The 17,709-nt window shown below is 40.2% G+C and overlaps 2 long non-coding RNA genes across 2 annotated transcripts; one reads left to right on the forward strand and one right to left on the reverse strand.

The window, feature by feature from the left end:
* The first annotated feature begins 90 nt into the window (after positions 1–90).
* LOC129770951 (uncharacterized) lies at positions 91–1,661 on the forward strand. The gene is made up of 4 exons (XR_008742242.1): positions 91–293; positions 353–600; positions 669–872; positions 927–1,661. It is a non-coding gene; the product is annotated as an uncharacterized LOC129770951 (long non-coding RNA).
* A 6,673-nt stretch (positions 1,662–8,334) lies between these two features.
* On the reverse strand, positions 8,335–10,126 carry LOC129771290 (uncharacterized). The gene is made up of 5 exons (XR_008742328.1): positions 9,974–10,126; positions 9,155–9,912; positions 8,854–8,952; positions 8,690–8,769; positions 8,335–8,634 (listed from the first exon to the last, which is right to left on the reverse strand). It is a non-coding gene; the product is annotated as an uncharacterized LOC129771290 (long non-coding RNA).
* Positions 10,127–17,709: the final 7,583 nt, after the last annotated feature.

The raw sequence follows: 17,709 nt of genomic DNA on the forward strand, positions 1-17,709 counted from the left end.
TGCCCCCACTTTATGTACCGCTCATGCAACTGTCATTATTGACTTCCTGTTTATTTTCTCCTTTTGTCATTCCAAACGTAACCGCTATTAATAAAACACGTTGTTAGTTTTTCTCTGAGTATACTCATCGTGTTCGTGTTTATTTATCCCGATCCGAAAGTCCATCCGCCGGATAATTTCAGATTTTAACAAAAATAAACGTTTCTGGGTGTTTAACATTTTTATTTATTTGTTGTGCCTGGTGCTTGGGTGTTCATTTTTATAATTCTGTTTTACAAGCACTGATTTACGAGGTAAGTTGTTCAATATTCTAAGATGTGCACTATTTGGAAAGCTTATGTTTTCTTCATAGATGGCTTACTGTGCTGGTCATGGTTGCGGAACACCACGTTCGCAAAACAATAGAACAGCGCGAACTCGTCCAAATATACACCCAACATCCTTCATCACAGTTCATAGCCGCTTCATGATCACGAGGTACACCAAGCTTAGTTTTATTGCCAACAGACCTTAGTTCATTAGGCAGACGGTTAGGTTCAGAGAGCCAGCTAACATCATCGAATTCAACGCACTACAGGCATGGAGAACAATTAAGTTCTGGTAAATCGAAGCTATTTGACATTTTCCTACAATGTAAGTACTAATCAGCTTTTGTACACATTTTGTAGATGACGCACATCACACCGTTCAGCTCTTTCCAGTGCATCGGTTTTGCTGAATAAACTCAACCGCCTATCGAATATGCTTCAAGTAAAATACTTCACTACTTACCAGGGAAGACACAGATTTTTGTGTTTTAAATTCCATCTCTATTCCAATGAACCTGTTATATCTGTTCCAGTTGGAGCGTCTGATAGAATAAAAATCTTTTGGTAAGTATTTGGATCGGTAAACTGAGCAAATTTTAGATTTTTTTCTACTTGCAGTAGGAGCAGCCGAAAACTTGTCAAGACATACCACCAACATCTGGACAACACGAATTGTTCATCGCTACTTTATGAACACGAGCCACACAGCTAGGTTTTTTTTGCCAACAATCCGCAGTTCATGATGCAGACCATTAAAGACCCAGCTAGCATCATGCATTCTGAAGGGAAAACACAATCTAGTTTATGTAAATCAAAGCTCTTCGACATTTTCCCTACTTTTCCCACAATGTAAGCACTAATCAGTTATTGTACATATTTAGTAGATGCCGCTAGTTCCATTACTTTCGAACCAGCTAACGTCGCCAATGATCGTATCGCAACACGATGGTAAAGCAGCAGATTCATCCAACCCATAACCGTAGCGTGTACTTCAACAAATTTCCCAAGAAGCTCTCATGCTGCAACAAAGAATCAACGTGCAAATAGCCTGCTAACATAAACAAATTCGACGCACTTTTTCTTCTGTGAAAGCATTGAACCACTGCGACTACTATTTTGATCTATTGTGATTGTTCCGTCCAAGAAACGTACGGAAGGGAAAACGCATCCAATCGCAAGTACCACCCCTTCTCATTCGGCACGAAGCGAAGGAGAGTCAAAGAAGCCATCCGAACGCGCGAAGATCAGTCTATTTTCAACCGTAATGCAAGCCACATCAGTAGCAGCAAGTGCAGCAGCATAGTATCAACATCGATAGCAGCAACACTACCAGAAGAATAGTGGCGCATTCGCATGCGCATCAATGTATACAACTGTAAAAGTGTAAATAAGAAATGTGAGTGAATTCGAATATTAAATGATGTACAAAATGTAAATAGTAATTAACCATCATGTTTTCACTTCGCACTATTCAAACCCTTTCCAAAGCACATCCCAAAATGTTAGGGCTTTCACAGCACGGAGCGGAGCCACAGGGGCTCCCACCCGTCAAATAAAGCGTGAGGAACAGGAATGTTCCTTCCACGCACCCGTTGCCTCCATAAGTGGAGCAACATATCAAATTATAGTCCACCCCACAGTTCCCAGCAGACGGAACAGTGATGATTCAAGGCACTTATATAAAATGTAAATTGTCGCTATTCGATAATATCTTCCAATTTAAGCATTAATCATTTTTTAAAAATATTTTGTAGCTAACGCATGTTTCTTGCTACCGAATCTGCGATACATCCACCGCACAACCACAAGATATGCATCAACAAGTTCGCTCCCTTATGCCATGTCTTGGCGATTTCACCTTTAACTACAACATACTGGACTAGTCTTGAAGCGTTGGACATTCTTTTGACGTGGGACTACGCTAACCGGAAGATATAGGGGGTGAAATGGAAATCTAGGCACTGAACAAGTAGGGAAAAATGCAAGATTTGGAACGCTTATAACTCTAGCATTTCTCGATAGATCGCAAAGGTTTTTGCATCAATTGATAGGAAATATATCTACGCATCTATCATAACGAATAACATTTCATTTTTCATGAGATAAATAATTGAATAATTGTGAAATATCAAGCATTGTCAAAATGCACTATGTGCCCATTTTTGATTGGTCCATTTTGTGCTCCTCAAATCGTACCGACCAAAACGGGCAACCAGAGCAGCAGCGAAATAGAATGAAGAACGATTGGAAAGGAAAAAGAAAAAAAAGACGGGTGGGTAATGTCGGGGACATAACCGGAGTGACGTAGGACTATACAAAGGGGACAGCTTTTGCTAAATATATATTTCGAATATATTTTTTATTTTCTTCTCCTACGTGAATACCTACCTATCTACCTGAAAAATGGATTAGTTTACTGTTTACTTTTCATGAACATGTTGGGGGTTCTGAAAAGAACCTTTGGTGTTGTGTTTTTGCGTTTTTCTTACAAACTTGATTCTTGTTTTTTCTGAAGGCTTTGTACTTATTAAATGTTCAACGGCGGGCATCTTTCGGCCTATACACATATCGTACAATAAAAATGATGGCTGTGATAGGGAATGCATAGATGGTTATCAGCTCATTCACTATCATTTATTTCACTATTGAGCACATTACCGTACCTTAAACTGTGGTTTCGGAGACGAATGAATTGTAAGATTTGTAGTCTCCGCAAACAAAGTAAATAAAAATGAAAAAGAACTGAGGTTTTGGAGACGAACTCTACGATCTGTCGAGAAATAAACGAGCTAGAAGCGTTCTGAAAAACCAACAATAAATACAGGGACGGATGACCTTCGGATTAAAGTCCTTTAAAATAAGAACAGAGCAGCAGGAAATACATAGCTCATCATGTTGCTCCTTAGTTAATTTTCTATACAATGCAGATGTAACGTCAGTCAATTTTCAACATCAGTTATCAACCAAAGAAAGCAGTTCTTGCTACCGAGAAAATTCGTTAATGCCATGCTGCATACAATGTGTTGTAATTTGAAGCCACTTTTAATTCGGAAACCAAGCATGGGTTTGTGAAAACTGAATGATCAATTTAAAAGGCCCCAACCACCAATCAAGAACAAGCATAAACAAAATAAATCAGTTTATATTATATGTCATATTATGTCACTTTAGAATGCATTGGTATTGTGAATAACTTTTAATAACTTTTCTTTGAATGGTTTAATGGTCCTGAAAAGCGCGGTGTTTTACGGTGGCTGGTTTTGTCACTAAAGCAGTCTGTATAAACAAACTTTTTCCTTCATCTACCTGCTGCCGTTTTGCGATTGCGTTTGCCACTCGCTGAAACTAGTTGTTGCCTCCGAACCGAATGTGCTCTGTTCTGTAGGCGGGTTTTCTTATTGTCGTGAGCAGCTTTGCAAACCAACTCGAGCACTCCGGCGGCCGAAATTCTATAACCGCTATTAGGTATACTGGTGCTCCGGCACCAATCCGTTGCGATGTGATGTGAAATGATGCCATACATCCACACTGATTTACGGTTTGAAAGAGAATGATATATTTTTCAGCGGATCCGCGCGTTTTGTACTTTAGCGGTACACGCTCACAGGATAGAGACAAATCGGCAGACTCAGCCAAAGGGGCGTGCTCCCGTGGCCGAGTGGTTAGCGTCATAACTAACATGCCGGGTGTTCGGGTTCGATTCCCGTTCTGGTCGGGGGAATTTTTCGTCAAAGAAATTTCCTCCGACTTGCACTGTGATCACGCGTATTCTAGAGCTTGCCACTCAGAATGCATTCAAGGCGTGTTATTTGGCATAGAAATCTCAACTAAGTACTAATAAAAATGACGCAAGTAATACTACGTTGAGACGGCGAAGTTCCTCTGGGAACGTTAGTGCCATTGAAGAAGAAGAAGAAGAAGCCAAAGGGGCGAGTCCAACGAGACGAACGAAAGAGCGTTAAAAGGCAGCGATGGCAAAAAAATACATTCATTACGATTTGTTCGCTCGTTGGATTCACATGAAGGCTAAAAAGGGTCCTTTTCACAAAATTATCTTCAATCTCAAGAGTTTATTGTTTTGTTATCACTCGATATCCCCATCTTGTTCGGCTAAACTTTCTGTTTAGCGATTGCGTTTGCCACTCGCCACAGCTTTCACAGTTGGAAAATTTCTTCCCATCCAGCTTGTGAAATATTGTACAGTAAATTACATTCAATGGCACGTCGCATTACCACCACTCAGTGTCGGATTGGAGGTAATTTTAACCTGTAATTGAACATTTGCGATAACAGTGGTACAGTGTCGACTTTCAATGTGGGGTCATAATTTGGACCCCGAACTCTATGTTTACAAAAATGTCCGACTAAATATGTCGCATTACATGTCCGTCTAATTAGCTAAATGTCGAGATAAGTGTAAATTACTGTACTTTCAATCTGGAAACAATTTAAGAATTGGTGAAAATTGAATAATCAGGAAAGTCCCCAACTATCAATAAGCTCAGAACAACTGCCAAATTCACATACTCATCAGATCCTGGCAAACAAATTATGAGAAAATCAATTTGTGTTTTATTATTATTTTGGATATTATTTTAGAAAGCACTGTATTTCGTAAACTCTTTTTTGAAAGGTTTAATGGCCCTGATAAGCGCCTTGTTTTATGGAATGGTTCCAATTTAGAAAACTTTGTACTCGTGGTTTTGAAAAAACCATTTCGAACGCCCTCGATGCCGTCTTGTTCTGGATTTGCCACCAAAGTAAAAAGAAAACCTTTTTTCTTCTGCTACCTGCTGCCGTTTTGCGATTGCGTTTGCCACTCGCCACTCGCTGCAACTGCCTGTTGTCTTGATGTCCACCGAATGTGTTCTGATCCGAATGCAGTTTTTCTTATCGTCGCGAGCAGCTTTGCCAGCTAACTCGATCACTTCGGCGGCCGAAACTAAACACGGTTCGAGCGGGATTATTCCTTTCCCTTCACTTTTCCTCCTTTACCATGTCCAGACATGGCTGCTTGGTTGGTTTGTTGATGTGTTGTGATGCGAACTGATGTGGTGTATGGTTTGAATGAGAATGATCGTAACGGCAGCGGAGCGGGGATTTTTAAGCTGACTGGCTGGCTCGAGAATTACGCATGTGTGAGACTGCGACCAATGTTTCGTTCATTTTTTTTTCTTTTTCCTTTCCAATCGTGCTTCATTCTATTTCGCTGCTGCTCTGGTTGCCCGTTTTGGTCGGTACGATTTGAGGAGCACAAAATGGACCAATCAAAAATGGGCACATAGTGCATTTGGACAATGCTTGATATTTCACAATTATTCAATTATTTATCTCAAGAAAAATGAAATGTTATTTGTTATGATAAATGCGTAGATATATTTCCTATCAATTGATGCAAAAACCTTTGCGATCTATTGAGAAATGCCCGAGTTATAAGCGTTACAAATCTTGCATTTTTTCCTACTTGTTCAGTGCCTAGATTTCCATTTCACCCCCTATATCTTCCGGTTAGACGTAGTCCTACGTCAAAATGAACGAAACATTGGTCGCAGTCTCACACATGCGTAATTCTCGAGCCAGCCAGTCAGCTTAAAAATCCCCGCTCCGCTGCCGTAACGATCATTCTCATTCAAACCGTACACCACATCGGTTCGCATCACAACACATCAACAAACCAACCCAAGCAGCCATGTCTGGACATGGTAAAGGAGGAAAAGTAAAGGGAAAAGCAAAATCCCGCTCGAACCGTGTTGATCTGGAGTTCCCCGCAAGGGTAGCTAGGACGAGCGCGTTAGTACCAGTGCACCAGTCCACCTAGCCGGCGTTATATAGTTTCGGCCGCCGAAGTGATCGAGTTAGCTGGCAAAGCTGCTCGCGACGATAAGAAAACCCGCATTCGGAACAGAACACATTCGGTTCGGTGGACATCATGACAACAACAGGCAGTTGCAACGAGTGGCGAGTGGCAAACGCAATCGCAAAACGGCAGCTGGTAGCAGAAGAAAAAAGTTTGATCTTTATACAAACTGCTTTGGTGGCAAATCCAGAACAAGGCGGCATCGAGGGCGTTCGAAATGGCTTTTTTCAAAACCACGAGTACTAAGTTTTCTAAATTGGAACCATTCCATAAAGCAAGGCGCTTTTCAGAGCCATTAAACCTTCCAAGAAAGAGTTTAGGAAATACAGTTCAATGCTTTCTAAAACATTATCCAAAATAATAATAAAACACAAATTGATTTTTTCATAATTTGTTTGCCAGGATATGATGAGTATGTGAATTTGGCAGTTGTTCTGAGCTTATTGATAGTTGGGGACTTTCCTCATTATACAATTTTCATCAATTCTTAAATTGTTTCCAGATTGAAAGTACAGTAATTTATAATTAGTTCGACATTTAGCTAATTGGACGGACATGTAATGCGACTTATTTAGTTGGACATTTTTGTAAACATAGAGATCCAAATTATGACCCCACATTGAAAGTCGACACTGTACCACTGTCATCGCAAATGTTCAATTACAGGTTAAAATCGCCTCCAATGCGACACTGAGTGGCGCTTCGGCACGTCGCATTGAATGTAATTTACTGTACAACATGTCACAAAGCTGGATAGGAAGAAATTTTCCAACTGTGAAAGCTGTGGCGAGTGGCAACAAATCGCTAAACAGGAAGGTTTAGCCGAACAAAATGGGGATATCGAGTGATAACAAAACAATAAACTCTTTAGATTGAAGATAATTTTGTGATCCTGAAAAGGACCCTTTTTAGCCTGCATGTGAATCCAACGAGCGAACAAATCGTAATGAATGTATTTTTTTGCCATCGCTCCCTTTTAACGCTCATTCGTTCGTCTCGTTAGACTCGCCCCTCTGGCTGAGTCTGCCGATTTGTCTCTATCCTGTGAGTGTGTACCGCTAGAGTATAAAACACGCGGACCCCAAATAAATATCTTATTTTCTTTCAAACCGTAAACCCGTGTGGTTGTACGGCATCGGCATCGTGGACGTAACAAAGGAGGACAAGTTAAGGGAAAGGCAAAGTCTCACTCGAACCGTGCAAGTCTCCAGTTCCCTGTTGGTCGCATTCACTGATTGCTCCGCAAGGGTAACTAGGCCGAACGGATTGGTGCCGGAGCATCAGTATACCTAACAGCGATTATAGAGTTTCGGCCGTCGGAGTGCTCGAGTTGGCTTTCAAAGCTGCTCACGACAATCAGAAAACCCGCATCAAGAACAGAGCAGCTTCGGTTCGGCGCTCATCAAGGCAACAATTAGTTTCAGTGAGTGGCAAAGTGTTTCTCCGGCACGTCGCATTAAATGTAATTTACTGAACAACATGTCACAAGCTGAATGGGAAGAAATTTTCCAACTGTGAAAGCTGTGGCGAGTGGCAAACGCAAGAGCTAAACAGGAAGGTTTAGCCGAACAAGATGGGAATATCGAGTGATAACAAAAACACAACACCAAAGGTTCTTTTCAGAACCCCCAACATTTTCATAAAGAGTAAACAGTAAACTAATCCATTTTTCAGGTAGATAGGTAGGTATTCACGTAGGAGACGAAAATAAAACAATATATTTAAAATATATATTTAACAAAAGCTGTCTCCTTTGTATAGTCCTACGTCACTCCGGTTATGTCCCCGACATTACCCACCCGTCTTTTTTAGTTTATTACTGACCAATCGATCAATGTATTTATTTATTAATATAATTATGTTTATTTATTTATGATGTTTCGCAAAATACTGAAATAAATCAACATGTTGTTCATATATTTTTTACTTCAATTTGTGTGTGTAAAATTTGGAAATTGTATATCTCTGCTCTTTTCCATCTAAACAGCAGCTCAATTATAATTTTTGTTCATACCGCTAATTGTGTAGGTAGTCGTGGATAGGTAGGTTGTTCGCTTTCCAGTGATTACAAATGCAGTCTCCTTCATAGTCATCAGCATCACTTCCAGAAAGTCTGGAAGGATCTCCTGTGGCATGTAACCCAGCATGCCGCACATTCTATGCCGGCGATAAGCGAAGAACCACTTGAAATTGGAGAATTTCACAATGTCATTGTCCGTCAGTGGAATTTTCTCCGGTTTCAGAACGCGATGAAGACAGTTATTTGGGTAGGAATGAATAGTTCAGAGAAATAAAGGAAAAAAAATAGTTCAGAGCATCCGCACTCAGTGAAAATATTTTCTCGCTTTTATCTCCTCAGATAGTCCACCGGGGGATTGTTTCCAATAATGGTGCAAGCTGCGTCATTATTTGCGCATTCATGTGCATCCATTCGAAATGAAATACATATCCGCGGAGGTTTGGACGGATCTGTGGACGATTTTATTTACTAACTTTTTAACATCAGATACAATCGATACCATACCCGTAGCAAGGTTTTCTTCCACTGTTTTCTGAGTGCCGGTTTGGCCGCAGCTTGTCGTAGAGACTGAGTCTGAGTGTTATCTAGAATAACATTCACGCCGAGAGTAAATTTTTTGAATTTGTTCACAGACAATAAGGAGCATAACACTCTTTCCTTAAGTTTACCTCAAGTGAAACCGGCTCCATAGTAGTCCAGCTTATTTATGCTGGTATTTATGGTGCTGTTGTTGTAGATACCGAATTGCTAATCTGTCCAGACTGTACCTTTAAAATTATTATCCATATTATTTCCTCCAATTATATTATTAGTCGAAATGTTAACAATGTCGTTATTGTTAATTGATAAATTTCTCGAACAGTAAATAAGAAAAATAAGAAATTTATGGTATTATTAGAATGATAATGATTCAAGGATTATTATATCAACTTTAGAATATCGGTTGAAACTTTACAGTTTCAAACTCACATTTCGCTGTTTTACACTATTCGAAGGTGCGTTCGTTATCAGTTATCGTCACTGACAGTGCGATCGTTCGATTGTTCGATACATAGCCTATGACCCGGTGTACTAGGGGTGAGAGTAACGGCTCTCGGTAGTGAAGAGAGACATTGTGATATTGATAGGCGATCCACTGCATTCTTTGGTGTCATACTGAATGACCCTTTCGGTAGGGCGGCTGGTATCGAAGCTAGAGTGTTGTTCATGTTTGTATTACTTGGAGCCACAATCAAATTTTCTTTCATCATTACTGTTTCTACTTCTTCAATAGCACCAATTCAGTTTCTTCGTTGCGGAGTTCTTCCCGAAGTTTTCTCAAACGTTACTGATTCCAAACTTCTGCGACTATCAATTATGATAGGATATACTGGTCATCCTCATATTTGGACAGTCCTGTGGCTGGGGCAGCAATAGCAGCTGCGGCAGCAGTTCCATTGAACGAACGATCGGTAGCTTTAATTTATAGGAACACTATCTGGAATTTCTGAGTATGATTTGGACTCAGTACAGAGATGCAACACCCGTCTTCCGGGGATCGGAGAGGTATTGCCACATGTGGGTGGTGAGGTCACGGAGGTTGGAAGTGCCGGTGTAATCCAATGCAATATTTTCCGTTTAAACACGCAGATTCCGAGCCGTTACGAGGATTATTGTAAATAGGTAGAAGCTTCAAATAGATGCACCACTCGTTGTGAAACCAGGTATAGAAACGAATGTGAAGATGCCTGCAAGGTAAACAAATGTAAACATTACAAACCTTAACGAAGATGGCCAATAGCTACTTACTTCAACCGGGATTATATCTCCAATTTCCAGTGAATCTGTTTCTCTATCCGTGCTTGTGTCGTCGCGCGTCGAAAATGCCCGATAAATAAAATAAAGTTCAACGAGATCAATTTGTACTCACTGAAGAGACGTCTGTAATGCAAATGGCCGTATCGTATGGCAATTTGCTTATGAGAAGCGTATTGTGTTTTGTTTGTAAACAGAGCACAGTAGATTTTCAAGATGGCTGCAGAGTGGTTTTAGCCAAGGCGCCTAGAAGTATATACTAAGGTGGGCCAACTTGCTAAAACAACTCTTCAGCCATCTTGGAAGTCTACTGTGTTTTGTTTGTAAACAAAACACAATACGCTATTGCCGAAGCTCGCTCGTGATCAGTCTGTCTCTTTCACGCTACAAGCAAATAATTCCCCTTCTACTCTCTTCCGTGTTGTTTTCATATACCGCTCCCCTAACCAACTTAGTGACGAAACGGCCTCACCTAGTACCATAGACCCGTCTTGGTTTTAGCCAAGACGGGTCTATGGTACTAGGTGAGGCCGTTTCGTCACTAAGTTGGTTAGGGGAGCGGTATATGAAAACAGTACGGAAGAAAGCAGAAGGGGAATTATTTGCTTGTAGCGTGAAAGAGACAGACTGATCACGAGCGAGCTTCGCCACTAGTGTATTGTGTATTGTTTACAAACAAAACACAGTAGACTTCCAAGATGGCTGAAGAGTCGTTTTAGCAAGTTGGCCCACCTTAGGATATACTTCTAGGCGCCTTGGGTTTTAGCAGATTGGCCCACCTAGTAGTAATACTTCTATACATCTTGGTTAAGCGCAAGGAGCTGGAATTGCCAGGTGGTTCGTTTTCGACAGTCTGAGGATTAGGCATGGAAGATGCGAGAGGGGATGAAAAATGACAGCGACTATTTTTGTTTATAAACAAACCAGGTCCAATTTGTATGCTACATAGCGTTTCCTGCACACAATTACCTAGGCTGGGCCGGTTTCAATCGAACTAGCTATTGTGCCCACAACCCGTACGATCAGTTGAGTCTCTAGCTGAAGCAGCAGTCGCCGGGAAACGACATGCCTGGATATCCACAGCGTACCGCTGCGCTCACTCAATCGTAATGGGTCGTCAACGACTAAAGTGATCAAAGCGAATGGAACTAAGAGCAGTACGGTACAAGCCCGCCGGTTTCATATACCCACTAGCACAGCTCCCACAATCGCTGAATTACCAATCCCAGCAGCAACGGCAACAACCCTCAAGTCCCGTAAAACAGCAATGAAGACAATAACTTGCAGCAGTCACCGAAACACAACAATGATACCAACAGCGTAAACATGCAAATACATAGCGGTATGCACTCCTCGATTGCATGCCATTTGTAATCCTCTTTCTCGGAAACTCTAGCCGTTTATTTGGCCGCTGTCAATTCGAACTCAAGTAATGGCTGAACAGCAATTCTGACATAACGTTCCACCTTATTATACCGCCTTGGTTAAGCGTTGGTACACGCTGCATCCAAGATGTGTGGAATAAAGGTGTGACCGTGTCGTCAATAAGTGGGCGAGGGGAAACGGTATAAATATACAGAGGACTGTGGAAAGGGATTTGACTGCAAATAGAGATGTGTAAATTTTCGTTTATTCAATTGTCGATTAATCGTGGGGTCATTTTTAAATATTCGATTCATTCGAATAATTGTTTTTCAGTATTCGATTAACCGAGCGAATATTTATTTCTTGTAATCAAAAAGAACAGACATATTTGTAATAAAAAAGTATGATGTCATAATTTTAAAAGTTCCATTAAATATAATTTTGAAATAAACATGGTGCAGAATAATTGTTTTTGAATGAAATGGTATTTTAGTATATTGATAATTTTACCATTTCATGATTTTTTGAGGACGATTGAAAAAAAAAGTACGCAATGAGAATGATGCACAATATTATTATTGTACCAACATAAATTTTTTTCTGTTCAAAATTACCTGTTCTTTGAATTTTGAATGAAATAGCTGGTTTGTTTGAATATTTCTGCTTGGTTCTTATAGCTACTAGTTCAAAAAAGGTACATTTATAGAATCATTGATGGTATTTTTTCCTCGGCACGTTGAATTTGAATACTACTATTTTAGAACGGGAGCTGAGACCACCTTCTTTAAGTCCGCATTTTACTCCTGCAGACCCTGAATTCTTCTTCCCAGGAGGAGCTCCACCACCAGGGAATCATTTTTATGGTTCAACCGTAAATGATTTAGCATATCCGAAGAATTTCGACGAAACACCATGACGGTTAACACTCCTATACTCGCGCATAGGTCTGAGAGACCAAGAAATCAATAATTCGTTCATTGCGATTCATTGCGACTTTGCGATTCTCTCTAGCTTCGTCATTCGTTGTTCATCATCGTTTAGCGTATCGTATAAGTTGGTACGAAGGGGACGTATATCACTTTTTCACCACCTTCGGTCTGAGACACCGACGCGCGTACAGGAGTAACTTTTTTGGACAGGTGACTTTTTTTCCTATTTTAGAATATTGTTCAATGAAATGTATAAATAATGTCTGTGGCGTGGAATATTTATTAAATATAATGCATAATATCATTTTCGGACTATTCTTATTTGATTTTAGTCCTTTTGTCACCGGATTGAACGGATTCATATATTATTCGTCGATATACTCGTCGTTAGATTCATACGTGCAAAAGTAAAGTACAAATGTTTGACATTCGTATAGCTGTTCACTAAATATAATGGTCACGCATATACACGCTTGTGAAATAAATGCACTTGCGGAAGAATTGTAAACTGTAAATTATAAATTAATCGGTGGCTTATGGTTATTTTTACAGTTACAGCTTCGGGTTTTTTTTCTATAATATATGAGCTGAACAGTTCCTGAAGTTCCTAAAAATCCTTTTATATCATCTTTTTATGCCCCATCAAAAACAGGCATTAGGTTTTTGTTAACCAAGAACACAGAAACAAAGAATATTAGATATAGGAAAACTTGAAATTCCAGAAACCTTACAATCGAATAATTAACCGACGTCTCTAACTGCAAAACGCGGGAAAAATACCTCCATCACCGACCGACACCGAAAGTCGATTTATTCTCTTGAGCAGAAACATATAAGATAGAGTATATTACAAATCTAACTTTAACCGTAAAAAACTTACCTTTCAACTTTTCAATGCTCTTATTCCCACAAAAACAATACCACACACAAAGAGCAAAAAAAAAAAGATATTGCAAAATATTGCAGATTGTTTACAAAATCCAAGATGGCTGTCATACAAAATCCAAGATGGCTGAAGGCCTTTCTCATAAGTCGCGCTACCGTATTGTATCTATCGTGCGCTGCATCCAGAGTGGTCACAACAGCAAGGAGATCCGTAGACGCATTCAAGGTTCCCCTTAGATCGAATCGGGTGCGCCACCGCACGAAGTTGAAGCTGTACAAAACATTGATTAGGCCGATGGTTCTCTATGGGCTTGAAACGACCACATTGCTCGCTGATGACCTAAGCGCACTTGGAGTCTTTAAGCAAAAAATGTTGCGAACTATCTACGGACCGGACACGTCGCAAGGATACCCGACTACAATTTGGTTAAAAAGCACCTTATCAGCAACCCCACCGACACCAGGCACGATGGCACGATGGTTCGATCAGATCGAAAATGACTTGAGACGCCCATAGCTCTCGTCTGGTAGGTAAGGTAAGCAAAGATTTCATCAGAAAAAAATAGATCGACCGCATATAACAGATATTCCGAGTTCTCAACACGTCTCTGGTAAGCACATAGGATTGTCTCCTGTGGGCACCAAGGGCATTAAAAATGTGCTTTTTAGCGGCGCTTCATCTTCTTGAATGGCACTAACGTTTCTAGAAAAACTTCGCCGTCTCAACGTAGTATTACTTGCGTCATTTTTATTAGTACAGTAATTTGCATTTAATGCGACAGATAGCTAATTGGACAGACCTGTAACGCGACACGTTTATTTAGACATTTTTACTACATTTATAGTTCTTATAGTTTATAAAGGGTGTGTCACATCAAATTGCATCACGGAAAAAACGCTGTAGAAATTCGCCCAGTAGACCGATCCTTTTGAAAATATTAGACAGTAAAATAAAAACTATTAAACAACTTTTGGCATTTTCTTTTTATTCATACTTCGAGCCCAAGCCCGTATGCTCGCACCTTCCTCTTTACCCCGTCCATAAGGTTCTGTACAACGTCAGGTTGTAGTTTTTTTTGAACAGAAATCCATTTTCTCTTGAAGTCCGCCTCCGATTTGACAACTTTTGGGTTCTTCCGGAGGGCCTGCTTCATAATCGCCCAATATTTCTCTATTGGGCGAAGCTCCGGCGCGTTGGGCGGGTTCATTTCCTTTGGCACGAAGGTGGCTTCGTACCACACCAACACGTCCTTTGAATAGTGGCACGAAGCGAGATCCGGCCAGAAGATGGTCGGGCCCTCGTGCTGCTTCAATAGTGGTAGTAAGCGCTTCTGTAGGCACTCCTTAAGGTAAACCAGCCCGTTTACCGTGCCGGTCATCACGAAGGGGGCGCTTCGCTTTCCGCAAGAGCAGATCGCTTGCCACACCATGTACTTTTTGGCAAACTTAGATAGTTTCTGCTTGCGAATCTCCTCCGGAACGCTGAATTTGTCCTCTGCGGAGAAGAACAACAGGCTCGGCAGCTGACGAAAGTCCGTTTTGACGTAGGTTTCGTCGTCCATTACCAGGCAATGCGGCATCTTCAGCATTTCGGTGTACAGCTTCCGGGCTCGCGTCTTCCCCACCATGTTTTGCCTTTCGTCGCGGTTAGGAGCCTTCTGAACCTTGTATGTACGCAAGCCCTCCCGCTGCTTGGTCCGCTGGACGAATGAACTTGACAAATTCAGCTTATTGGCGACATCCCGGACCGAACTTCTCGGATCACGTCTAAACTGCTTAACTACGCGCTTGTGATCTTTTTCACTGACGGAGCATCCATTTTTGCCGTTCTTCACCTTCCGGTCGATGGTTAGGTTCTCGAAGTATCGTTTTAGTACTCTGCTGACCGTGGATTGGACGATTCCCAGCATCTTACCGATGTCCCGATGTGACAACTCCGGATTCTCGAAATAAGTGCACAGGATTAATTCACGACGCTCTTTTTCGTTCGACGACATTTTTCCAAATTTACGAAAAATTGACAGTGAAGCATGGCCAACGTGATCTATACACTCTTATCTGATTATAAGCGAAAGCTGAAGATATAATTCCGAAAAATTAAATTTCTACAGCGTTTTTTCCGTGATGCAATTTGATGTGACACACCCTTTAGTTCCCGTGAACGTAAACTTGAACAGGTGGTGGAATAGTACGATCATTTCACGGTGAACTACATTGCGAACAAACAACTCAAAAAATTGTGATAAATAGAATGATTTTGTTCACGTTTACGTTCATATTAAAAGTTCGGCAGCAGACGTGAAGTAAATAAACATCGATCTTCAATAAAGTAATTGGAATAAAATATACGGTTGTTCACGAATCAACCCGAAGATACGAAGTTTTTCAATGCGCGCAGAGATCCGATTGAATGAAATTGTATCCATATCAAAATTTTCATTGAAAACTCGAGAATTGCTCGAGAATTGAAAACTCGAGAACAGTTCACGGTGAAATAATTTTCAGAATGCCTTGGGACATTCGAACGTGAACATGAACGGGGAAATATTTTGACGTATATATTCACCACTGGTTTCACGTTCACGTTCACCGAAGTCGGTGAACTATGGTGAGTTCGCCAACATCTCGATTCCACGTTGGAAATTCAGAATCGTTGTGAAATATTGAATTATTCCACTTTTATCAATATGAATTGTGTTTAAACATGTTTTTCAACTAGAAAATGTTTCTTCCTATCGTTTCAAGATGTTTTCCTCGCGTTTTATATATGGACTGATGAATTATTAACAAAAAAAGTGTTTGTCCGCGTTCACGTTCACGAGAACTCTACCTTTAAGGTAGGTTTAGAGATCCCGTGAACGTGAACGCGGAGAAACACTTTTTTGTTAATAATTCATCAGTTCATACATAAAACGCGAGGAAAACATATTAAAACGATAGGAAGAAACATTTTCTAGTTCAAAAACATGTTTAAACACAATTCATATTGTTAAAAATGGATTAATTCAATATTTCACAACGATTCTGAATTTCCACCGTGGAATCGAGATGCTGGTGAACTCACCATAGTTCACCAACTTCGATGAACGTACGTGAAAACAGTGGTGAATATATACGTCAAAATATTTCCCCGTTCATGTTCACGTTCGAATGTCCCAAGGCATTCTGAAAATTATTTCACCGTGAATTGTAAAAGGATATGTTTAGCAATTCTCGAGTTTTCAATGAAAATTTCAATATGGATGCAGTTTCATTCAATCGGATCTCTGCACGGGTTGAAAAACTTCGTTGCTTCGGGTTGATTCGTAAACAACTGTATATTTTATACGAATTACTTTACTGAAGCTCGATGTTTTTTTACTTCACGTTTATTGGCGAACTTTTAATATGAAGGTGAACGTGAACAAAAACAATTTCGATTTTTTGAGTTGTTTTTTCGCAATGTAGTTCACCGTGAAATGATCATACTATTCCACCACCTGTTCGTGTTCACGTTCACGGGGACTCTAAACCAACCTTTAAGTGCGATTCATACACAACATCCACGTCACGTTCACGTCCCGTCACGACACGTTACGTCAATTATTCTACCATGAAATTCTTATGAAAACATTCATATACACCGGCAGTGTAACAACCCGTCAGCGACTGTCATCGAATACGACCGGCATAATTTGTAGAAAAGAATATTTGACGGAGACAGACGGTTCGTTGGGGTTTTGTCTAAGCTTTTGTTTTGATTATGATTGTATACTTTATGCCAACATATCTCTTAATTCCAAATTTCGGAGTCAAAATCGTTCGCGACTAGCTGAAAAAAATAGTCTATATATTATTATGGTTGAATAAGGGTCGGGACTACGCGGTTTAACCATTTAAATAATATAATTCAATGATTTTCATTGAATTTTTCTAAATTTAGTACTGGTTCTAGGCATGTTGATTCGAAAGAGGGCATTGCAATATAAAACTGTTGTAGGTGGCGACCATGAATAATATTAAATAAATCATTCGTTTGACATTTGACGTGACGGTGCTGCTGCAATCTAGACGGCATGTGTGAATTGGTCGAGACGGTGACGGAACGTAGACGTTCTTTTCCGTAACGTTCTATGTGAATCGCACATTACTGGGCAACAGTTCATATGAACATTTTACAAAGTTCAGTACGAACTGTGTAAGAAGACCACTGTGTCACTCCTTTGCGGGTAATTCGTCCCCTTGCTATAAATAGTAGAATAAGTTGAAATGTAAATACACTATAGATATACGAATAGATTTAAGAAATGAGTGTTCATCAACATTGTTACAATTTCCTTATATCCCATCCTTCTCCTAAAAATATGTCACCCTCCTAAACTCGAGTACACCGCGAGTAATCGGTTTTCCACCTTACTAACCATAGATCTAAGAAAATTGTTTATATATATAGTTTTAAAATTATATTTAAGAATTCGGCTCCTTTAAACTTAAGTAACTGAGCCTGTAAAAATAAACGAATTAATAAAAAAAAAACCACTGTGTCACAACCCCTCGGTGTTGTGTCGCTCC

Source organism: Toxorhynchites rutilus, chromosome 2, assembly GCF_029784135.1.
Source record: "Toxorhynchites rutilus septentrionalis strain SRP chromosome 2, ASM2978413v1, whole genome shotgun sequence".
NCBI classification, from domain to species: domain Eukaryota; kingdom Metazoa; phylum Arthropoda; class Insecta; order Diptera; family Culicidae; genus Toxorhynchites; species Toxorhynchites rutilus.